The following is a 26,034-nucleotide window of genomic DNA, read 5'->3' on the forward strand; positions in this document are numbered from 1 at the left end:
AAATGACACGACCAGCTATCCTTAGTAGCCACACACGCAAATGACAAGCAACATGAATTTGACTAGGACGAGACTACTATTATAGGACAAGCCAAACAGAGAACAGCCAGGGAATTCCTAGAGGCATGGCACTCATCCACAGATTCAATCAATAAGCACATCGACCTGGACCCAATATACCGACCACTGCAACGGACAGCTGGAACTGACAACCAGAAGCGGCAGATTCAAACCACTACAAATACCAGAGGAAAGATCACAGAAGCGCTTCACAGGGGGCTCCCAAGCACTGAGAATGTCACCTAGACAGGGGAGGAAACATCTGCAATACAAATTCCCAGCTCGGCGAACAGAACCACAACAATGACCTTTGAGGAATTCTGCTGTATGCCTTCCTCCAGTGGCAAGCAACTATTCACCTCCAGCATCTTTCCTGTTATGCAGACTATTTCTATCAATGTTGCGGCTGTATTTTTTATTCCTTGTCCTTATTATTTCATTGAAAAATCCAATCAAATTAGATAAACGCAATTTGTTCTACAAATCCATGCTGCCTTTCCTTAATTAATCCACATTCAGCCTAAGTGATTGTCAATTTGGTCTCAAATTATCACTTCTAAAAGCAATCTCATCACTAGGGTTGAGCTGATAAACCTGCTGTAGTAACTTTATCGTTGCACCCTTTCTTGACGAAAGAAGTAACATTTACTTTGAAATTTAAAATTATACAGGTGACTGGATATAGGGAAGTTGGAGCAACTGCTGACACTGTGAATGTAAAATAAAATAGGCAAATAGAAGAAAGGAGTGGAACTTTATTTTGTGGTTGAAATAAATTGCATTTCAACCTGTGCAAGGTCGATTAAAACAGATAGGACTGTATTACTTGTAGCATTAATAAAATAAAACCAGTAAACATGGTCTATTGAAAATTTTAGAAGGTTTTTGATAACATTCACCTAGGAAGTTACTAAATAAAATTAGAATGCATGCAATTTGGAGAAATATAGAAGAATGGATTCATAATTGATGAATAGATCATTAGACTGTAGTCTAAATAGAAGTAAAAGAATCATTCTCAAGAAGGCAGGCCATTGGCAGATGTGAACCACAAGGATCAGTGCTAGATCCATAAATATTTCAATCTATATCAGTGATGTGTCAATGGGAACCAAAGGGGCTCTTGTGGTGGATTGATACTCCAGAGGCGCCCAGGGTCAAGTCCCATCTGCTCCAGAGGTGATACTGATCTCTAGACAGGATGGTTAGAAAAATATGTGATTTTTAAAAAAAAGTTGTAATTGTAATAATTCCAGATTTGCTGATGTCACCAAAATGGGCAGAAAAGTATATTGTTAAGAGGATGTGAACAGGCTTAGTGGATAAATTAGAACATAGCAGGTGGAATATAATGTGAATAAGTGTGAAGGTATTCACTTTGATAGAGGAAAAAAATAGAAAGACAATTCCTTCAATGAAGAGAGTTTGGGAAGTATGGGTGTCTAAAGGGCCTGGTATGCTTGTTCATGAATCACTAAATGTAGATGTAGCAAATGGAAATGTTGGCATTTTTATATAGCAGGCAGATTATCTCTCCATTGCCAGAATCTTGTCTGCATTGGTTTCCACTGAAACCATTTGGGGTGCATTGGGTATATTCATTATCACCAATCCTTCATGTGTGATCAGTCTCTGCTACTGATGCCATGTGGAGAAGGTATTCTTTGATAGAAGGTAGGATGAATCCTGATGAATAGTCATTAGTTTTATGACATAATATGTAGCTAGTTACAATGCATTTGGGATATATAATAGTCTCTAGTGAGATAATGTAAGATTAAATACAGATCACTACTTTAGCTATATGCTGTTAGCACTAACAACACTCACTGAAGCATCATATACTCTCTGGTGAACATATGTGGAATGCTTCAGAAGTGCACAGAAATGGTTTAGTTCTTCCACAAAACAGTCTTTTATATCCTGATGTACAGAGTTTATCTTTTTATGTGACTTAACTCTATCAGGTTCTGTCTGACACAACAATGACTTTTATCACAAAGGGAGTTGAGTACGGGAATGAATATGTCTTGGTGCAGTTGTATAGAGCTTTAGTGAGACATCACCAAAGTATTATTTTCAGTTTGATTGCCTTAACTAAGGAGTGATACACTTGACATTTTGTGTAACAGAGGTTCACCAGATTAATACCTGGGATAAATGGGATTGTTTTTGTGAAGAGAGATTGAGGAGACTGAATATGTATTCTCTAGAGTTTCATACAATGAGGGGAAATCTCATTGAAACTTACAAAATTCTTGCAGGATGTGACAGGGTGAATATAAATAAGATGTTTCCCCTGGCTGGTGCATCCAAAACCAGGCAACATAATCTTAGGTTAAGGGCTAGGCCATTAAAGACTGTTTAGGCCATTAAAGTGAGTTCTTCACTCAGAGGATGTCGAATCTTTGAAATTCTCCTTCCCCAGTGGCTGTGGAAGCTCAGTAAGGTTAAAACAGAAATTGATAGATTTCTGGAAACTAATGACACCAAAGGATATAGAGATAATGCAAGAAAATGGAATTGAAGTAAATGATTAGCCATGGTGTGATTGAATGACAAAGCAGGCCTAATATGCTGAACTGCATACTCATGATCTTAAATTCCTGTTTGTGCAACACAAAGTTGCAGCATCAGTAAGCAGTGAGTATTGCTCCAAAAGTGGTGCAAAAATTGCAGCAATTGAAGTATTAAACATTTGTAACTTGCAGCACTAAAGTAATCATTACTCACAATTTCTTAAAGAATCCAAATTCTGGAGAATAAACTGGGAAGCCCTGGTCACTGCTTTTAAATAGGGATATGGGAGCAAAGGATTAGGCAGAGCAAAACAAAATCATAGCATTTGTTAAGAATAATTTGCATGCAGTTGATTGCAAGAGGTTTGAATAAAATTTCAAGAGGGCGAGTTATACTGAAATATTGCTCTGAAAATAATCAAAATAAAATGGGCCATAATATTTGTTTGTTCAAAAGTCTAATTGCTCAAGTTTAATTGAACGATGCAGCAATGATTAACACTTGCAAAATGTGAACCTTTGCTTGCTGAAGTTCATGTGGACCCTGATTTTGCAATCAACAATGAATGATTGCTGCTGGACATTTAGTATTCTCACATTTTGAAATTAATTGCATGTTGATGAGTAATTGGACAGTGTTTCCTCAACCAATTATATTAATGAATTATTAATTAGCAACACAGTATTTGAACTGGGAAGTGTTCATAGAGTTACAGAGTCATAGAGATGTATAGCACGGAAATAGTGCAACTCGTCCACGCTGGCCAGACATCCTAAATTAATCTAATCCCAGTTGCCAGCACCCAGCTCATATATCTCTAAACCCTTCTTATTCGTATACCCATCCAGATGCCTTTTAAATGTTGTAATCATACCAACCTCCATGACTTCCTCTGGCAGCTCAATCCAAACACATACCACCCTCTGTGTGAAAATGTTGTCCCTTACGTCCCTTTAAGGTCTTTCCCCTCTCACCCTAAACCTATGCCCTGTAGTTCTCGTTTTCCACTACCCCCTCCCCCCCACCCCCCAAACCTCGTGGAAAAGACCTTGACTATTTACCCTATCCATGCCCACGATTTTAAACACCTCTATAAGGTGACCCCCTCAGCCTTTGACGCTCCAGAGAAAACTGTCCCAGCCTATTCAGCATCTCCCTTTGGCTCATACCATCCAACCCTGGCAATATCCTTAAAAATCTTTTCTAAGCCATTTCAAGTTTCACAACATCCTTCCTATTGGAGGGAGACCAATATTGGACACAATATTCCAAAAGTGGCCGAACCAATGACCTCCCACCTCCTGTATTCAATACTCTGACCAATAAAAGAAAGCATACCAAACACCTTCTTCGCTATCTTATTTACCTGAGACTCCACTTTCAAGGAGCTATGAACCTGCACTCCAAGGTCTTTTTGCTCTCCAACACTCCCCAGGACCTTACCATAAAGTGTATAAGTTCTGCACTGTTTTGCCTTTCCAAAATGCAGTACCTCAAATTTATCTAAATTAAACTTCATCTGCCGCTTCTCGGCCCATTGGCCCATCTGATCAAGATCCCATTGTACTCTCAGATAGCCTTTTTCGCTGTCCACTACATCTCCAATTTTTGGGTCATCTGCAAACTTATTAAACAAACCTCTCATGTTCACATCCAAATCATTTATGTGAGTGAGGAAAAGCAGAGGATCCAGCAGCAATCCTTGTGGAACTCCACTGGTCACAGGCCTCCAGTCTGAAAAGCAACCCTCCACCACCACCCTCTGTTTCTACCTCAAGCCAGTTCTATATCCACATGGCTAGTTCTGTCTTTATTCCATGTGATCTAACCTTGCTTACCAGTCTACCATGAGGAACATTGTCGAATGCCTTATTGACGTCCATATAAGTTATGTCCATTACTCTGCCCTCATCAATCCTCTTTATTACTTCTTCAAAAACCTCCACAAAGCCATGTTGACTATCCTTAATCAGTCCTTGCCTGTCCAAATGTAAATTCTGTCCCTGAGGATTCCTTCTAATAATGTGCCCACCACTGATGTCAGGATCACTGGTCTACAGTTCCCTGGCTTGTCCTTAACATATTTCTTAAATAGTGGCATCACGTTAGTCAACCTCCAGTCTTCTGATATAAATATCTCAGCCAGGAGCTCAGCAACCACTTCCCTTGCTTGTCACAGAGTTCTAGGGTACACCTGATCAGGTCCCAGGGAATATTCCACATATATGTGTTTCAAGACATCCAGCACCACTTCCTCTGTATTATGTACATTTTTCAACATCTTTTCCCCACATTCTGTGTCTTTTGTGTCGTTCTCAACAGTAAACACTGATGCAAAATACTCATTTAGTATCTCCCCCACCTCTGTGGCTTCTCTTGCTGATCTTTGAGGGGCCCTATTCTCTCCCTTGTTGCCCCTTTTCCTTAATGCATTTATAAAATCCTTTTGGATTCTCCTTAATCCTATTTGCCAAACCTATCTCATGTCCCTTTTTTTGCCCTCCTAATTTCCCTCTAAAGTAAACTCCTCCTACCTTTATACACTTCTAAGGATTCTCTCAATTTCTGCTGTCTATACCTGACATACGCTTCCTTCTTTTTCTTGACCAAAACCTCAATTTCTCTAGTCATCAAGCATTCCCTACACCTACCACCCTTGTCTTTTACCCTAATAGGAGCATACTGTCTCTGGACTCTGTTATCTCATTGTTGAAGGCATCCTTTACCTGCAAACATCTGCCCCCAATCAACTTTTGAAAGTTCTTGCCTAATACTGTCAAAATTGGCCTTCTGCCAATTTAGAACTTTAACTTTTAGATCCTGTCAATCCTTTTCCATCGTTATTTTAAAACTAATAGAGTTATAGTCACTGGCCCCAAAGTGCTCCCCCACTGACACCTCAGTCACCTGCCCTGCCTTATTTCCCAACAGTAGGTCAAGTTTTGCACCTTCTCTAGTAGGTACATCCACATACTGAATCAGAAAACTTTCTTGTACACATTGAGCAAATTCCTCTCCATCTAAACCCTTAACACTATGGCAGTCCCCGTCTATGTTTGGAAAGTTAAAATCTCCTACTATTACCAACCTATTGTTCTTACAGACAACTGAGAACTCCTTACAGGTTTATTTCTCAATTTCCCTCTGAGTATTAGGGGGTCTATAGCACAATCCCAATAAGGTGATTATCCATTTCTTATTTCTCAGTTCCACCCAAGTAACTTCTGTGGACATATTCTCATGATTATCCCCCCTAAGTATAGCCATAATGTTATCCCTTATCAAAAATGCCCCCTTTCTATCCTTCCTGTAGCATTTGTATCCTGGAACATTAAGCTGCCAGTCCCGTTCAGCCCTGAGGCACGTCTCTAAGTTATTCAATGCCAAATTGTACACTTAAAGTAAAACACAGGGAGAGAAATATGGGTATTTAGAAAAAGAGATAAAATAAATGGTGAAAAAGTTATTAACAATTACTTTGTTCACATTTGTTATGTTCTCCAGCTATAATTAAAATCTGAAGGAATTCTCTCCACACATATAAAACATATTTATATTCTTTGGCAATAGTTAAGACTTATCACACCAGTAAAATCCCACTTTCACTTCAATAAATAACAAATTACTGCACAACAATAGGTACTATTTCATGTGTTTAAAGCTTTTGCTTAAGATGTGATATGTTATGCAACTTCTCGAGAAGCAGGGCAACTCAGATAGCAACTTCTTCTTTTCCATTTTGACTGCGCAGGAAAAGATGCTGTTTGATTTACTCTTTAAGAGCAATATATGATGATTAGCACATGGTTATTTTCACCATTACATCTTTGACTATGCATTCATAGAGTAATAGTGTCATAGAGGTCGACAGCATCAAAACAGGCCCTTCAGCCCAAATTGCCCATGCTGTCCAATTTTCACAATTTAAACTAGTCCCATTTGCCTATGTTTGGTCCATATCCCTCCATACACAACCCATCCATGGACCTGTGTAAATGTTTCTTAAATAACAAAATTGTGCTCACTTTCACCACTACCCCGGCAGCCTGTTCCTGACACTCACCACCCTCTGCGTGTAAAGGTTGACCCTCTAAACTGATTTGTTTCTCTCCCTGTCACCTTAAACCTCTGTCCTCTACTTTTAGACTTCCCTACCATGGGAAAAAGCTGTCCGCTATCCATCTTATCGATGCCTCTCATCATTTTATATATCTCTATAATATCACCCCTCAGTCTCCAACACTCAGGGAAAAAGAGTTCCAGCCTATCCAACCTTTCCTTACAACTCAAAACTTCCAGTTCAGGTAGCATTGAATCTTTCTGGTTCAATGATATCCTGTCTACAGTAGGGCGCCCAAACCTGCACTCAGTCCTCCAAATGTGGCCTCACCAACATCTTGTACAGCTGCAACAAAACAATTCCTATACTCAGAGCTCTGACCAAGGAAAGCTAGCATGCCAAAAGCTTTCTTGACCTCTCTGTCTACTTGTGACGCCATTTTCAAAGAGCTCTGTACCTGTCCCTCTAGATCTCTTTATTCTATAACACTCCCCAGGGGCCTATCATTGACTATGTAAGTCCTGCCCTGGTTTGCCTTACCAAAGTGCAACACTTTGCATTTTTCCAAATTAAACTCCATCTGCCATTCCTCAGCCCACTGGCTCAGTTGTTCAAGATCTCACTGCATTCCCAGATAACCTTCTTCATTGCCCATTACACCACAAATCTTGGTATCGTCTGCAAACTTACAAAATGTACCTCCAAAATTCTCACCCAAATCATTTGTTTAAGCGATGAATAACAGTGGATCCAGCACCGATTCCTGTGGCACACCACTGGTCACAGGCCTCCAGACTGAAAAGCAACCATCTACCACCATTCTCTGTCTTCTACCATCAAACCAATTTTTTATTCAATTGGCAAGCTCTCCCTGGGTCCCATGAGAGTTAAGAGAAAGTGAGGATTGTAAATCCTATAGATCAGAGTCGAAGAGTGTGGCGCAGGAAAAGCACAGCCAGTCAAAGAGCATCCGAGGAGCAGGAGAATCAACATTTTGGGCATAAGCCCTTCATCAGGACTGAGGCTGGTTGGCCCAGAGGGTTGAGAGATAAATGGGAGTGAGGTGGGCTCGGGGATGGTAGCTGGGAATGTAATAAGTAGATGAAGGTGGGGGGGGAAAGTGATAGGTTGGTGAGGAAGATGGAGCAAATAAATGGGAAGGAAGATGGACAGGTCAAGAGACATTGCTGAGTTGGAAGGTTGGGACTGGGGTAAGGTGGTGGGAGGGGAAATGAGGAAACTGGTGAAATCCACATTAATCCCCTGTGGTTGGAGGGTCCCAAGGCAGAAAATGAAGCGTTCTTCCTCCAGGCATTGGGTGGTTACGGTTTGGCAATGGAGGAGGCTCAGGACCTGCATGTTCTTAGCGGAGTTGGAGGGGGAATTAAAGTGTTCAGCCAAAGGGCAGTGGGGTTGGTTAGTGCATGTGTCCCAGAGATGTTCACTGAAGTGATCCACAAATTGGTACCCTGTCTGCCAAATGTAGAGGAGACCACATCGTGTGCAGCAGATACAGCAGATTATGTGTGTGGAAGTACAGGATAAATTTCTGTCAAATGTGGAAAGATCCTTTGGGGCCTTGGATGGAGGTGAGGGTGTAGGTATGGGCACAGATTTTGCACTTGCTGTAGTGGCAGGGGATGGTGTCAGGAGTGGAGGGTGGATTGGTGGGGGGTGTGGACCTGACAAGTGAGTTGCAGAGGTTATGGTCTCCCTGAAACGCAGGTAGGGTGGAGAGGGAAATACATCTCTGATGGTGGAGTTTGTTTGTAGGTGGCAGAAATGGCAGAGGATGATGCAATGCATCCAAAGGTTTGTGGTGGGGGTGGGTGGGGGGGGAGGGTGAGAGGAGATCGGGGGGTGGGGTGAGGACGGGCGAGGACCAGGGGGGTTCTGCTGTTGTGGCAATTGGAGGGGTGGGATTCAAGGTAGAGGTGCGGGAAGTGGATGAGATGCGCTAGAGGGCATCATTGATAATGACAGAAACCCCTGGTCCTCACCTTCCACTCCACCAACCTCTGGACAACTCGTATAATCCTCCACCACTTACACCACCTACAAACAGACCCCACCACCAGAGATATATTTCCATCTCCACCCCTATCTGCATTTTGGAGAGACAATACCCTCCACAACTCCCTTGTAAGGTCCACGCCCCCTACCAACCCACCCTCCACTCCAAGCACTGTCCCTGGCCATCATAGGAAGTACAAACCCTGCACCCACACCTCCCCCCCTCACCTCCGTCCAAGGTCAAAAAGGATCCTTCCATATCTGATAGAGATCTACCTGTACTTCCACACACGTCACCTACTGTATCCGTTGCACACAATGTGGTCTCTTCTACATCGGGGAGACAGGACGCCAACTTGCAAATCATTTCAGAGAACATCTCTGGGATATCTGCACTAACCAACCCTATTGCCCTGTGGCTGAACACTTTAACTCTTCCTCCCACTCCACCAAGGACATGCAGGTCCTGGGCCTCCTTCATCGCCTAACCACCCAACACCTGGAGGAAGTACATCTCATATTCCACCTTGAGACCCCCCAATCACACAGAATCAATGTGGATTTCACCAATTTCCTCATTTCCCCTCCCTTCACCTTTTCCCAGTTCCAACTTTCCAACTTGGCACTGCCCCCTTAGCCTGTTCTACCTGTTCATCTTCCTTCCCACTTATCTGCTCCACCCTCCTCACTGATCTATCACTTTCACTCCACTTTGGTCTACCTATCACATTCCCAGCTACCTTCCCCCAGCCCCACCCAACTCCCATTTATCTCTCAGCTCCCTTGACCCACAAGCCTCATTCCTGATGAAGGGCTTATGCCCGAAACGTCAATTTTCCTGCTCCACGGATGATGCTTGACCAGTTGTGCATTTCCAACGCTATGCTCTCGGCCCGTGAGATTTAACCATATGTAACAATGTACCACGCAGTACCTTGTCAAAAACCTTGCTAAAGTCCATCTAGACAATGGGGAATGTGAGGATTGCAGATGCTGGGGATGAGAGTTGAGAGTGTGGTGCTGAAAAAGCACAGCAGGTCAGGCAGCATCCAAGGAGCAGGAGAATCGACATTTCGGGCAAGAGTCCTGATGAAAGGTGTATGCCCGAAATGTTGATTATCTTGTTCCTCGGATGCTGCCTGACCCGTTGTGCTTTTCCAGCACTCGACTCTCGACTCCATGTGGACAATGTCTACCACACTGCCCTCATCTACTTTCTTGGTCACTCCTTCAAACAACTCAATCAAATTTGTGAGACATGATTTCCCATGCACAAAGCTGACTATCCCAAATAAATCCTTACCTCTCCAAATGCTTGTAAATCCTGTCTCTCAGAATCCCCTCTAACATCCTACCCATTACGGACATTAGGCTCATTGGTCTGTAATTCTCACACATTCTCTGCAGCCTTTCTTAAATAACGGCACAACATTAGCACCCTTCGATCTTTGGACACTTTACCCTGGCTGTTAATGTTACAAATCTCTCCATTAGGGGTGCCACAGTCCCTAGCCTCCCACAAAATCCTGGAATACACTTCATCAGGTCCCAGGGATTTATCTACTTTAATGCATTTTCAAATTTCTAGCACTCCTCTTCCATTATGTGGACACTCCTCAAGACATCACTATTTATTTCCCCAAGTTCCCTCGCATCCATACCTTTCTTGATGGTAAATATTGATGAGAAATATTAATTTAGGATCTCACCCATCTCTTGTGTCTCCGATGACCTTGTTGATCTTTAAGAGGCCTCATCCTTATCCTCTCCTCGCCCTTCATATACTTGTAGAATCTCTTTGGATTTTCCTTTAACCTATCTGCCAAAGCTATCTCATGTCCCCTTTTAGCCCTCCTGATTTCTCTCTTAAGTGTATTCCAACATCATCTATCCTCCTCAAGGAAGTCACTTGATCCCAGCTTTCTATATATGTTGTGTGTTCCATTCTGTTTCAAGATCAAGGCCTAAATAACTCTATTCAACCAGGGTTCCCTACTCCTGCCAGACTTACCCTTCATTTTAGCAGGAACATGTTGGCCCTGAACCCTCATTAACTCACTTTTGAAAACCTCCCACTTACCAGATGTCCCTTTGCCTGCAAACAGCCTCCCCCAAACAACTTTTGAAAGTTCCTGTCCAAGACCATCAAAATTGGCCTTGCTGCAATTTAGAACTTTAACTTGTGGAGTAGATCAATCCTTTTCCATAACTGTTTTAAATCTCATGGAATTATGGTTACTGGTTCCAAAGTGCTCCCCTACTAACACTTCCATCACTTGCCCTGCCTTTTTTCCCCAGAGGAGGTCAGGTTTTGCATCTTCTGTAGTAGGGCTGCGTACATACTATATGAGCAATTCTTCCTGAACATACTTAACAAATTTCTCTCCATCCAAGCCCTTAACACTATGGCAATCTCAGTCGATGTTAGGAAAGTTAAAATCCCCTAGTATTACAACCTATTATTCTTGCAGCTATCTGTGATACCCTTTCTATTTGCTCATCAATCTCCCATTGACTAGGGGGTGGGGCCTAGAGTACAGTGTTATCTAAGTAAACTGTCCTTTTTCATTTTCCCAGATAGGTTTTGTCCTCAATTTTGAAGTGGCGCTGAAGCTATAACCTTTCAATACAAAAGGGATATCAGCTGACACTTTCACCATAACAGCAACAATGACTTCCACATTTAATACTGGATGGGAGTGATAGATGATTGAGGCTTAGGTGGCAGAATTTTAAATGTGTTTATGGGAGATGATGGATGCAAGGGCAGTGAGACAAGTACTGGAATAGTTGAATCGAGAGACGACAAAGACATGGATGATGGTTTTCGTGGGTGTTAAGCTGAGGCAAATAATGAAGAGGTAGACAATTTGATGGGGTCTTTGCAATGGAGAGGTACAGGATTTGAATGTGTCCCATGAGTTAAAATATCCTCAGCTCATTTCTGCAGCATTTGTGGATTCTAACTCACGTAGCTACTGACTCATCCAAAAACAACCTGGAATTAAAACCAGGCCACAAAGATCTATAGAAGTGCCTAAAGTCTTGAAAAGGCTTGTGAAAGAAAATAGTTACAAATATTTTATTAGTTGATGAGTTGTTAACAGCTGTATAAATTAAGGATTAATATAAAAAATGCAAAAGCTTTGCTTAGAATAATTTATATATGTATGATTAAATAAGGATTCATACAGTTTGGAACAAATTACGACAGATGTGTAACTTGCAGCTAAATCCATTCTGCCAATTGTGCAGAGTTAAACTGACTCCAACAATTCAAAACCAAGCTCTGCGTCAAAATCTCTGCATGAAAGTTTGCTAACCATACCATTTAGTTCATGACTAGCTCTTCCAATGCAATTTTCATGAAATGGATTTGTTCCTATCTACCCTAATTGAATTAACTTTTTTATGTGCAAACATTATCACTCAAGTTGCAGCAACTGTAACCAAAGGGGTCATAAACAGAAATATTCAATTCATTGGCAGTTGGTAACTATTTTGTCAGTCTAATTTGTACTTCCAACATTTTGTTCCATTACCAATGAGAAAGAAAGTATATTGCAAAAGGATTCTCAACCTAAATTTGATACATTTTGCCTACTACCATTTATGAATCACCCAATCATCCCGCTGTCGAATTAATTTGCTAGATTTGTAACAAATTTCTTTGACTGCAATTGTAGAACTCTTCTATGAATTTCCTGGTCTCCAACACGAAGTTAACTGAACTGGGTAAACACTCAGCTACTGCAACATTTCATGCAGTTGATTGGAAGGAACGTGATTGGTGATTAAGGACAAGACAGCTTTCTGTTAATTAACAGGAAACCAGGGAATAGTAGGTTGAGGCTTTCTCAACAAAGCAGTTGATGACCTAAAGCCTAGGGATAGTCTTTCAATCACAGTTAATGTCTTCAGAAAGTGGAAAATATGCATTTTGGAATTTTGGCTTTGGTATATTGGTGTTGCAAATTGACTACTGAAACGAACTAGAACAAGAGTATGCTTGAGTGGAACTTAGAGCAGCCATACCTTTGTTCCTTAACTTGATCCAGAAAGTCCAAATGAATGGTGTGATCAGAATTCAATCGGCTACAATGCCTTCCTTTTACATTGTAATAGGTAAGAACTGAGCGTAATGTTTATTTTCATCCCTTGAAAGTATTCAAGGAGTGAATTGCTCTCCCAATATACAACAGATTTGATTTGTATCCCATTGAAATGAATGGAAAAGTATTGAACAGACTTTAATAAGCTGATGAGCTGTCCAAATGTTGATGGCGAAAATGACCTCCTCCATTCTAAGATTTGATGTTGGGTGACGTTTAAAGATGGTGATTGGAATTTATGGAACTGACTTCAGGGTAAAGAACTTAAGAAATATAGAAAACATTGGTGGTAGCTGTAGAAAGAGCACAGGTTGAGGAGTGTGAAGGAATGGAAACACTTTTTAAAATAAATATATTTTGGAATGTTACAGACACATTGCAAGTCCATATTCATTGGGGCATATCTCCATTTGTGAACTTCACTGAGTTTTTTTCGTATAATTTTACAGTGTTCACCTCATAAAGAATGCACTGCTCCTCCACTGCACTGTTATCATACTGACTTGTGCTCACCAGCGGTGGAAGTACTCACTGCCACTAGAATCTTCCAGCATTCCTGTCACTTGCATCATTTTTCAAGTCCAGCTATGTGCCAGTTCAAAGCCAGGAACTTCCCTTCACAGTTCCTGGATGTGAAGAATTACACAAGAGATGGCCAATAAATGCAGGTTGGGATCCATTTTGTTGACAGGGAAATGGAAATTCTGGTGGATGGAGAGATGGACAGGAGGGCCATTCTTTGTCCTCAGAACCACCAGTAAAAGCCATGGTACCGGAGCCTGGCCAAAAGGCACCATTCCAGTTTCTGTCGTCTGCACAGTCTGGAGAAATATCCAGCCATACTGGAAGAAGGTCCATGATCCTCTATGCTCCACCATGGTAAGTGCCACCATCTTCTCCTGCCTCCTCCCATTACCTCTACCTTCCACTAAGGCTCATGGTCTTCCTCTTGCAATATTGCATGCAACATGTCCACTCAATTGTTCGCACATGTCTTTCCCCCAGACCATTAGCTCTCCATACCCCCTTTGCCTCCTTCTCATTGACTTAGGATACCATGTCCATACACACAAACAGCGGTACCAACCCCTTTCATTTCACTCAATCCCATGTCTTGTGTCATTTTAGGTGAAATCAGTCCAAAATCGGGGCAGAGAGGTTAAAGATGGGTGCTGTGGTACCTGACATTAGCAGGAGCAAACCATGACTATTCATGTGGTCATGCCGAGACCTCCACGTCTCAGCAATAAGTAAGATTTATTAGCAAGCGCTGCACTACTCTCTCATTACAAGTACCATGAATGGATTTTTAACATGGTCAAGCTTGTGATAACAACTCTGTAAGTTTCAGGATACCCATGGACAAAGAATAGAGTTGTGTTAAAGGAAGAGTGCTAAATTGTGGTGCGGCATGGTGCCTCAGTGCACTGCTGCCTCACAATACCAGAGACCCAGGTTTGATTCCCACCTCGGGTTACTGTCTGTGTGGAGTTTGCACGTTCTCCCCGCGTCTGTGTGGGTTTCCTCCGGGTGCTCTGGTTTCCTCCCACACTCCAAAGATATGCTGCTCAGGTGAATTGACCATGCCAAATTGCCCATAGTGTTAGGTGCATTAGTCAGGGGTAAATATAGGGTAGGGGAATGGGTTTGGGTGGGTTACTCTTCGGAGGGTTGGTGTGGACTTGTTGGGCCAAAGGGCCTGTTTCCATACTGTTGTGCATCTAATCTATACCAAAATTTGGCAGGAGCTGGGCAATGTAAATTGGGAGCAGCTGTTTGAAAGTACAGAGGAACCTTGATTATCCCAATACCAATTCTTCGAAAATCAGATTATCCGAATGAGATCTTGAGGTCCCGACAAAAGCATTACATCAAAGACGGGTGTCCAATACTGATCGCGTCTTTTGTTTACAGGAATTAAAAGTGCTGCTGAGAACAGTGCAGGACTGATGGGAGTGCAGGCACTGTCTCTAAATGACTGACCTCCCATCCTCTCTCTCTCTCGTTCTCTCCCTCCACACTTTCCCTGGAGTTCTACACAGGCATGTACGCTAAACCCCTTCCCCCGATAATCTCTCCAACATTGTCCTGTTCAGGGCAAAGGTGGAACCTGTCAATGCATGTGTGTGTGTGTGTGTGTGTGCGCGCTATTTGGAGACTCACCCTCCAAAATTTGGGTTTGGGATCGGGCAGGGGGCGGTGTTGGATGGGGTTTGGGATCAGACAGGGGGCGGTGTTGGATGGGGTTTGGGATCTGGTAGGGGCAGTGTTGGATGGGGTTTGTGATCGCGCAGGAGCGGTGTTGGATGGGGTTTGGGATCGCGCAGGAGTGGTGTTGGATGGGGTTTGGGATCACGCAGGAGTGGTGTTGGATGGGGTTTGGGATCGGGCAAGGGGCGGTGTTGGATGGGGTTTGGGGTTGGGCAGGGGGCAGTGTTGGATGGGGTTTGGGGGTGGTGTGCTGCTGCCTAGTCTGAATAAGGAGCAGACTTAATAGAAAACTCCAGGCTCTAGAGGAAAGGCATTGAATTGTTTAACCTAATAATCAATTATCCAAACGAAATACTGCCCACCCATCTTGTTTGGATAATCAAGGTTCCCCTGTAAATCCACATTTATGAGAGGTTGATTAGAGTGCAGGAGAGACATGTTCCTGTGAAAATGTGGCACAGAAATGACAAGATTAGGGAACCTTGGATGACAGATGAAATTGAGAGACTAGCTAAGAGGAAAATGAAGCATAGATAAAGTCTAGGTGACTGAAAGAAGCTTTGGAAGAATATTGGGAAAGTAGAACAATCTGAAATGAGGAATTAAGAGGGCTAAAAATGGTCATGAAATATCTTCAGAAAACAGGATTTAAAAAAATTCCAAGGCCTTTTATTTGTACATGAGGAGCAAAAGGATAACGAGAGAAAGGATTGGCCCACTCAAGGACAGATGAGGAAAGTTATGCATGGAGTCAGAGAAAATGGATGAGATTCTTAATTAGTACTTTGCATTGGTATTCACCAAGGAGTGGGACATAATGGATGTTGAGGTTAGGGATAGATGTTTCATTACTCAAGGTCAAGTCAGCATAAGGAGGGAGGAAGTGTTGGATATTCTAAAAGTCGTTAACATGGACAAGTCCCCAGGTCCAGATGGGATTTATCCCAGGTTAAAATCTTTGAGGAGAAAGTGAGGACTGCAGATGCTGGAGATCAGAGCTGAAAATGTGTTGCTGGAAAAGCACAGCAGGTCAGGCAGCATCCAAGGAACAGGAGAATCGACGTTTCGGGCATAAGCCCTTCTTCAGGAATAAGAGCTTATGCCCGAAACGTCGATTCTCCTGTTCCTTGGATGCTGCCTGACCTGCTGCGCTTTTCCAGCAACACATTTTCAGCTCTATCCCAGGTTACTAAGGGTATGAGAGAGGAAATAGTTGTGGCCTGAATAGATATATTTGCAGCATCCTTGAACACAGGTGAGGTCCCGGAGAACTTGAGAATTGCTAATATTGTTCCTTTGTTTAAGAAGGATAGCAGGGATAATCCAGGTAATTATAGATTGGTGAGCCTGACATCGGTGATAGGGAAGCTGCTGGAGAAGATACTGAGGGATAGGATGTTTGGAAGAAAATGGGCTTATCAGTGAGAGGCAACATGGGCAGGTAAGGCCATATTTTACCAACTTAATAGAATTCTTTGAGGAAGTGACAAAGTTGATAGATGAGGGAAGGGCTATAGATGTCATATACAGAGACTTTAGTAAGACATTTGATAAGGTTCCCCACGGTAGGCTGATGGAGAAAGTAAAATTGCATGGGGTCCAGGGTGTTCTAACTAGTTGGATAGAGAACTGGCTGGGCAGCAGGAGACAGAGTAGGGAGTTTCTCAAAATAGAGAATTGTGACCAGTGGTGTTTCACAGAGATCTGTGTTGGGACCACTGTTGTTTGTGATACATAAATGATCTGGAGGAAGATATAGGTGTTCTGATTATCAAGTTTGCAGATGACACTAAGATTGGTGGAGTAACAGATGGTGAAGGTGGCTGTCAGAGAATACAGCAGAATATAGATAGATTGGAGAGTTGGGCAGAGAAATGGCAGATGGGGTTCAATTTGGGCACGTGCAAGGTGATGCATTTTGGAAGATCCAATTCAAGAGCGAACTATTTAGTAAATGGAAAAGCCCTGGGGAAAATTAAGGTACAGAGAGATTTGGATGTTCAGGTCTGTTGTATCCTGAAGGAGGCAATGCAGGTTGATAGAGTGGTCAAGAAGGCATACAGCATGGTTTCCTTCATTAGACACGGTATTGAGTACAAAAGTTGGCAACTGCAAAATTTGCAGTTGTATTGGACTTTGGTTTAGCCACATTTGGCATACTATGTACTGTTCGGGTCACCACATTACCAAAAGGATGTGGATGCTTTGGAGAGGGTGCAAAGGAGGTTCATCAGGATGTTGCCTGGTATGGAGGGTGCTAGCTATGAAGAGAGATTGAGTAGATTTTGATTATTTTCATTAGAAAGATGGCAGTTGAGGGGGGACCTGATTGAGGTCTCCAAAATCATGAAAGGTATAGACAGGGTGGATAGCAAGAAGCTTTTTCACACAGTAGGGGGCTCAGTTACTACGGGTCATGTGTTCAGGGTGATAGGGGAAAGTTTAAGGGAGATATGCAGAGAGTGGTGGGTGCCTGGAGCCTGTCGCTAGCAGACGTGGTAGCGGAGGGCATGATAGCATCAGTTAAGACTTAGCTAGACAGATACATGAATGGGCAGGGAGCAGTGTGGACTTTCTGCACTTCCTCTGCATCATGAGTAGGCCTTTTGCTGGAAATTGTATTGGAAGGTGTTCAACATCTACTGGAAATTGCTGCTGGTCCTGAGCTTCCAGATGAAAATGTTCCTCATTGCTTTCCAAGTCCATTTGCAGTTCTGCAGTCACGAAAATGATGTTGTGCCTAAATCCTTTGACGATGGCGCCAATGAGCTGATATTGGGAATACAGAAACCACCTAGCTCCTTTAATAATGTAATCAGTCAGGAGGTCACAGCTCACATAAATGACTGCTTACCATTGCCTGCACACATTGAGATATGTGATACTTTTACATGAACCTTGAACATAGTAAGTAAAAACAAGGATTGCAGATACTGGAAACCAGAGTCTCGATTAGAGTGGTGCTAGAAAAGCACAGCAGGTCAGGCAGCATCCGAAGAGCAGGTCTTTTGCCCGAAACGTCGATTTTCCTGCTCCTTGGATGCTGCCTGACCTGCTGTGCTTTTCCAGCATCACTCTTGAACATAGTAGACCTTATTCTGATGTATGCCGCACAAACCATGTTGTGCACAGAGAGCAGGAGATGTAAATGTAGTTGGAGCAATGCCAACCTCTCCCCTAATCCCCAGCCCTCACGTGACCGAAGAAAGGCAGCTTTGCATATAAGGGTACATTGTGAAAAAAATTGGAATTCTAAGTCTGAGGAAAACAGCTCCTGCACTTTGTGCAGCTTGATTTTGAGAAGTGTGGAATGCATAGGTCAACTGAAACTATTTTTGCTTTATAGAGATTACGGGGATTAATTTGCAATGATCAAAGGCATGGTGAAGATTACATGTAACCAGGATTTTATTCAATATAGTTGATCACTGCATAAGATACATATGCAGAATTTTGTGAATACTTGTGATGTCCCTTTAAGCTTCCTCACGCTTTTTTTTACTCCTTTGTGGGATGTGGGCATTGCTGGCCAGCCAGCATTTATTACCTGTCCCAAGTTGCCTTTGAGAAGGTGGCGGTGAGCTGCCTTCTTGAACCGCTGCAGTTCACCTGCTGTGGGCTGACCGGCAATGCCCTTAGGGAGGGAATTCCAGGATTTCAACCCATCAACTGAGAAAGAAGGGCAATATATTTCCAAGTCAGGACGGTGAGTGGTTTGGAGGGGAACTTGAAGATGGTGTGTTTCCATGTACATCCTGCCCTTCTCCTTCCAGATGGAAGTGGTTGTGGATTTGGGAGGTGCTGTTAGAGGATCTTTGGTGAATTCCTGCAGTGCATCTCGTAGATAGTACACACTGCTGCCACTTAGTGTTGGTGGTGGTGAGAGTGCATGTCTGTGGATGTAGTGCTGCTTTGTCATGGATAGTGTCAAGCTTCTCGAGCGTTGTTGGAACTGCACTCATCGAAGTAACTGAGGAATAATCCATTACACTCCTGACTTGTGCCTTATAGATGGTGGACAGGCTTTGGGTAGTCAGGAGGTGAGTTACTTAATGCAGTTATTCCAAGCCTCTGACCTGGTCTTGTAGCCAGTGTTCATGTGATGAGTCCATTTGAGTTTCTGCTCAGTGCTAACCCTCAGTATATTGATAGTGGGATTTCAGTGATGGTAACACTATTGAATATCAAGAGGCAGTGGTTAGATGGTCTCTTATTGGTGATGGTCACCTGGCATTGTATGATGCGAAGGCTAGTTGCCACTTGTCAGCTTGGATGTTGTACAGATCTTGTTACATTTGAACATGGATTGCTTCAGTGTCTGAGAAGTCACAAATGGTGCTGGACATTGTGCAATCATCAGCAAACATCCCCACTTCTGACCTTATGATGGAAGGGAAGGTCATTGACAGAGCAGTGGAAGATGTTTGGGCCCAGGATGCTGCCCTGAAGAATTCCTACAGAGATATCCTGGAGCTAAGATGACTAACCTCTACAAACAATGACCATCTTCCTATGTGTTAGGTATGACTCTAGCCTCCTGAGATGCCCCCTGATACCCATTGATTCCAGTTTTACTAGAGCTCCTTGATGCCACACTCAGTTGAATGTGTGGAAAATAAAGAACATGAAAGCACGGGAAGGGTTTAAGCAATTTGTGGTCTGCGGAAGGCAGGATGGGATAAGAATAGTGGAATGCTCTTACACCAGTTAGCAGAGTAAGGTTAAGGCTGAAAGGTCACAATGGCGAGATGAGAAAACACAAGTAATAAAGCAAGTTTCTCTGTTAAGTGTTATTATGGCAGGATTGGGACTGTAAATATTTGGGACATGACATTAAAATATCTAATTAATAGTTAGTAGAGTCAACTTGAGACAGGAGACTATTGTAAAAGATGGAATAGCTAAATATCTATCATGACAGGTTAGTCTGGAATGGAAGATCACTGTAGCAGAGTCAGCAATAAATATCTAACCATGATATTAGAATAACATTAAGTAGAATATACAACTAAAGAGATAATGGGAACTAACATCACTGGTTTATTGTGTAGCTGGAGTGAGGTACTTTGATGAAAATAGTTGGACATGCTGATAAGCTAACAGAAACATGATTAAAAAAAATATAAAAATCCACGGACTCCGAGGTTCATGGGCATTCGAGAATCTGCTTTCTCAGTGTCACGGTTTTTTGTTTGCACATAAAAGACCTACTTCTTAAAGAACTCTCTGAGTGTCCTTGTGATTCTCTACATTTTCTCCACAACAAATGCAGCCTTGATGTTAAGGGCTGTCACTCTCAGCTCACCTCTGGTATCCAGCTTCCTTGTCCATGTTTGAACCGAGGCTGCAATGAGGTCAGGAGCTGGGTGACCCTGGCGGAACCCAAACTGGACATCACTGAGCTGGTTCTCGCTGAGCAGGTGCTGCTTGATAACACTGTTGGTGACACCTTCACTGTGATTGCCCCATCTACAATCCAGAATGCTGCCTTCAATGCCAACATTTCATTTCCCAACATTCCCATCACAACATTTACTGATTACTGCTTTTGCCTTTCAATTCTCAGATGCCCGGGACCCTGACAGATTGAAAAGACAGTTCTGATTGATGACTGATCAGACTCTTGACTGACCACTGTGCAGTTCTCTGACTGAATTACTGTTAATCCCCCCCAGACTAGTTACACTCGAGCTGCAGGACTGACCATGGCCCACATTCCAAAAGTAAGCAAATGGAATCCCTGAGTCTGGCCCCCCCACCAGCCCATCAACCTGTTGAAACCCCTGGACTGAGATCAGGCGATGAATTTTACTTCCTGTTGTGAATATCCCTTAACTGTTGACAGTCGATCTTGACCTGACTAAGGAGTACTCCCCTTAGGTTTTGAGACATGGCCATTTGATCAAAGCACATTCAGTGTGTTTTCCAAGTAAGCTGCTGGCACATAGTGCAGGTGTAACAATGGTGTAACACACTGCCATTCAGCAACAAATTCAGCCCGTTGACTGACCATTGCTGCCAAACCTAAGAAGCTTCATGCCTTTATGTCTACACTAAAGGCAAGGCAAGACACAACAACTGTGAGTCTGTAAGTCTTGAATGAAATGACAACTGGCAAATAGGCAAGTCAGAGATACTGTGAGTATCCAAGTAGGAGACGTAGAGGCATAGAACTCTACAGCCTGAAACAGGCCTTTTGGTCCAAGTCATCCATGCTGACTAGATATCCTAAATTAATCTAGTCCCATATGCCAGCATTTGGCCCATATCCCTCTAAACCCTTCTATTCATGTACCCATCTGTATGCTTGTTAGATGATGTAATTATACCAGCCTCCACCATTTCCTCTGGCAGTTCAATCCATACATGCAACACTCTCTGCGTGAAAATGTTGCTCCTTAAGTTCCTTTTAAATCTTTCTCCTCTCAACTTAAACCTATGCCCTCTCATTTTGGACTATCCCAACCTATGGAAAAGACTTTATCTATTTACCCTGTCCTGCCCCTTATCATTTTATAAACCTCTGTAAGGTACCCCACAGCTCCAGTGAAAACAGCCCCAGCCTATTCGGCTCAAACTCTCCAACCCTGGGAACATTCTTGTAAATCTTTTCTGAACTCTTTCAAGCTTCACAATATCTTTCCTATAGCAGGGAGACCAGAATTGCATGCAGTATTCCTAAAGTGGCCGAATAAATGACTTGTACAGCTGCAACATGACCTCATAGCTCCTATACTCAAATCACCGACCAATAAAGGAAAGCATACTAAACGCTTTTTTCACTTTCCTGTCCAACTGAGATTTCACTTTCAAGGAATTATGAAATTCCACCCCAGGGTCTCTTTATTCAGCAACATTCCCCAAGACCTTGCCATTAAGTGTTTTAGTCCTGCCTTGGTTTGCCTTTCCAAAATGCAGCACCTCACATTTATCTAAATCTGCTGTAAAGTGAGGGAATGCTAAGACAACAAGAGGCTTGAGATATATCCTTTTCTGATGCATGAGATGATTGTACCTGTATACAATTTGGCCTTGGAGCAGCATTGAAGGTGAGATGTTGGTCAGCTTCAAAATGCAGCATTGACAGTGTGAGCTGTATTATGAGTGAGTCCAAGCTGTACCATGATGGCAAGGTGAGACTGGCACTTTTGTGGATGGAGGGAGTAGGCAGTCACTGCCCATGGGGGCACACTGTGAGATGCTGGTGAGTATTGGCCAAGGTGGATTCCTGGAAAAAGTGCCAATGAACAGCAGCCACTAGCCACCTGCGCTGACTTCCATGTTGGGTATTGGCACAATCTAGTTTCTCTCTGCATCTTGGAAAGTAGCAAACTGAATAGAAATGAGGCAAGAGTAGGTCATAACGAGATGTTAATGCCAACAAACATGTCCTCTGCCATTCACGAGCAACTACTCTTCTTGTCATTGTTAAAAATCACACAACATCAGGTTATATTCCAACAGGTTTATTTGGAAGCACTAGCTTTTGGAGCGCTGCTCCTTCATCAGGTGGTTGTGAAGATGTCCAAATAAACCTGTCGGACTATAATCTGGTGTTGTGTGATTTCTAACTTTGTACACCCCAGTCCAACACTGGCACTTCCAAAACATGACCTCTTGCCATTGAAACCTTCTATGAAAATCTTTCTCAACAAGAAGCATTTTTTTTTTCCATTGTCACCATATATGCCCAACTGATTTGCCATTGGCCGCATTGTTCAGGGGTTGTGAAAATTTCACTCATTGGATTGGAATGAATAAAGAGTCCAATAAATCATTAATGACTTAAACCCAAACATACCAGTTTATCAAGCCCTTGCTTTTTAAGAAGGAGCCAAACTGGAGATAACATTCCTTTCTGGGGGTGGGTTGATTGGCTAGCCACTGGTTGAGGAGCTTGAAAGCCATTTCTTTCCTTTAAACAATCCTTTGAAAGTCTTCTGAGGAAGCTGTGCTGAAATATGATTTAGCGGTGATATCAGAATGAAGATGCAGATTAGTGTCTGCTTTTCAGAGGCCATAGGCTTTTAATTCCTTTGTTAGAGTGGGGGATGTTGACTTTGTCACAGTACAGCATTGACCTTTTAACCATGTGCAATTGTACAACTAAAAAGATAGTTGAGTTCAATACCATGAGAAGCATGTGACCAAATATCCTGGGGTAGGAAAAACAGTTTTTATCATGACAAAGGCTTGCATTGCAGATAAACACCTGTCCATGGCCCCTCCTATAGATTACAGATAAAGTTGCCATGGTGTTACAAGAACATAGGCCTGCTTACACATTAGTGAGGGATGACTGATGGCAATTTAACCTGAAATTTGCTATACCTCAAGCAAGGGGAATCCTTCATGGTAACCTCAGCCAGTACAGGAATTGAACCCACGCTGTTGGTACCACTCTGCATCATAGCCAACCATCCAGCCAACTGAGCTAACTAACCCTGTTTATGATTTTGTTTAAAAGGCAAATAAATATACACAGAAATGTATTAATGATTGTTTCTCTGTTTGTGGTATGATGTTATAGTAAGTCTTTTACAATCTTATTTAATCTCATACAAAAATAAAAAGTGACATTGGATTTTAAATTTTAACTTTGTTTCTCTCTCCACAAATGCTGCTAGACCTGCTGAATGTTTCCAGTACTTTCTGGTTTCATTTCAGATGTCCAGCATCCACAGTATTTTGCTTTTATATGATCTCACGCAGCTTAATGTGTACTAATTAGAACTCTATTGTCAAAGCTGTTATTCCAACACAGCCAGAGTATTTACTGAATAGGGATTGCAGGGCAAGATGCTCAAGTGTTTATGAAAACATTAACTCCAGTTATTAGAGAAGAAATCCTTCTTTAATTAACTGCTCAGATTTGTATTACGATTGTAATTGCACATCTAGTAGAAAGCAATATTGCATTGCTGATTTAAACAATTTTATTCAACACTTTCATGTAAAAGTTCTGACTTAACATAAGGAGTTAAATTATATAATCCTACCTGGATTATATAATTTAACTGTGTGAATACAATGTTTATAATTTCAAAACCTATAACAATCATTTCTGGAAAAGCTCTTTAAGAACTGCCATTGAATAAAGGAGAAAAGTGAAAGCCACAATTTTAACACTGTTCATTTGTCTGGCAGAAAGAGAAATGGCCACCAGCCATTGCATTCCCCAAATATTGACCCCATCACCATTTTAGTCATTAACTAACTACCCTATCCCTGTGGTGGCCCTCTTGTGCAATTCCAGTTCTATTCTACCATTTGCCATGCTGGGATAGCTGGTATAAACCAGCATCCCTGTTGCTGTTGCCATCTTTACAATGTGGGATGTCCATGAACACCAGGACCAACTGTGGAACCGACAACACTAAAACATGCCATCCTGGCCTGAGGTTCCCACCAGGTAATTGCAGTCTCAACCATCTGGAGGAATGCATAGCAATGTAGGAAGAAGGTCACTCACTTTCACCTGTACACCAGGGTAAGTGCCACCATCTTCTCTGATACCCTACCTACCTCCCATCAAGATCTAAGGCCTGCACTATTTTCCCTCAGTTGCTCTCACACTGCATGGCCTCTGCGCTGCCTACTCATTTGCTTGGGTTCCCTTTCCATCTGGACCCAAAGTTGCAGCTACCAACTTTCATCTTCCTTAATCCCAATGGAAAGCAGCCCACAGCATTGCTTAAAATGTCAAGATAGGTAGTGTGCTGCCTGGTGTGAGTATCAATGTTGCCAAATTAGTCCCAGGTAGTTAAAATGTCTTAGGCTTCATGCTGACACAGTTGTGGATATTTCTGTAGCACACAGCATGGTTTTCTCTCCCCAGATTATAGCTGATGGAAATATCTGCTTACTACTTAGCTATGTGTTACACAAGCTTCTGAAGGTCCTATTATGCATGAAAAGTAGATTACTTTATTTGACAGTACAAGACCAGCGGATATGTCAGTTCAGTAGATTTGCTCAGTGGAATCATGGAGCCCAGGTTTTGTTTCAGTGCAATAGAAATTATCTTTCATTCTTTGTGTGCCTCTGAGTCATCCATCTTTTATTTTTGATCAATAAACTCAGATGGTTGATAACATTTAGCCTTCTGTATCATGTAGCATGAACATTGCTTTGGCAAAGAAAAGAAGCAGTTTACTCAACGCAGTTTGTCCTTTTATACTACAGGTGGAAACAATTGTAAGAGAGGAATTGAGAATGCAGACAGCTAAAACTGTCCTTGATCTGAAGGTCTTTCATTTTAATGGATATGAACAACATTCAAGATGTACAAGTGAGAGCACAAATGCAACATTTGCACAATAACACTGCAACAAAGAAAAGGTAAATATTTTATTATCATCTAATTAGGGAATCGGCTTCGAAAGGGTAGGCAGTTTTTGATGGATGACATTCGCTCGGTTTATGTTCACAACAATGTGGTTGAATTGATAGCACAATTAGAATTTAATGGCTAGAATTTAATTGTCATCATAAACACAGTGTCTGCAAGATGACCAAGACTGGGAACTGAATACTAAAGGACATTCAACATTTAAGAAGGTCAGGCAAATATGCAAAAAGGAGGTGGGGTAATAGGAGATGTGATCAGTGTATTAGTGAGAGAGAGGCTTCCGGTTAAAAACAGAGAATGTAGAATCTAATTTGGTGCAGCTAAGAAACAGCAAGGGGCTACAATTATTAAGGAGGTTCTGAGGAAGGGTCACCAGACCCGAAACCTTAACTCTAATTTCTCTGCACAGGTGCTGCCAGACCTGCTGAGTTTTTCCAGCAATTTCAATTTTTGTTTCTGATTTACAGCATCTGTAGTTCTTTCGGCTACAATTATTTGTGGAAGTGAAATACAGGCCAGCAAACAGTAGTGCACAGTTTAATTTAGGACATTCAAGGTGTAGGCAACAAGGGGACTTCCTGTAATCATGGGTAACTTTTTTTGAAAATTAATTCAGGGTGTTGCTGGCTAGGTGTTGCCCAGAGGGCAGTTAAGAGTCAACCACATTCTGTGGGTCTGGAGTCATGTAATCCAGACTTGGTAAGGAT

At 42.3% G+C, this 26,034-nt stretch overlaps 1 protein-coding gene across 2 annotated transcripts in view; it reads left to right on the top strand.

Moving 5' to 3' along the window:
• Positions 1–26,034, top strand: part of htr1fa (5-hydroxytryptamine (serotonin) receptor 1Fa) — a 134,030-nt gene that overhangs the window by 89,257 nt on the left and 18,739 nt on the right. For both annotated transcript variants that reach the window (XM_043701187.1, XM_043701186.1), the window contains one exon: positions 25,162–25,317. The gene's annotated coding sequence lies outside the window, so the exon portion shown is untranslated. The remainder of the gene's footprint in view (positions 1–25,161; positions 25,318–26,034) is intronic.

Source organism: Chiloscyllium plagiosum, chromosome 12 (genome assembly GCF_004010195.1).
Source record: "Chiloscyllium plagiosum isolate BGI_BamShark_2017 chromosome 12, ASM401019v2, whole genome shotgun sequence".
In the NCBI taxonomy this organism is placed as follows: domain Eukaryota; kingdom Metazoa; phylum Chordata; class Chondrichthyes; order Orectolobiformes; family Hemiscylliidae; genus Chiloscyllium; species Chiloscyllium plagiosum.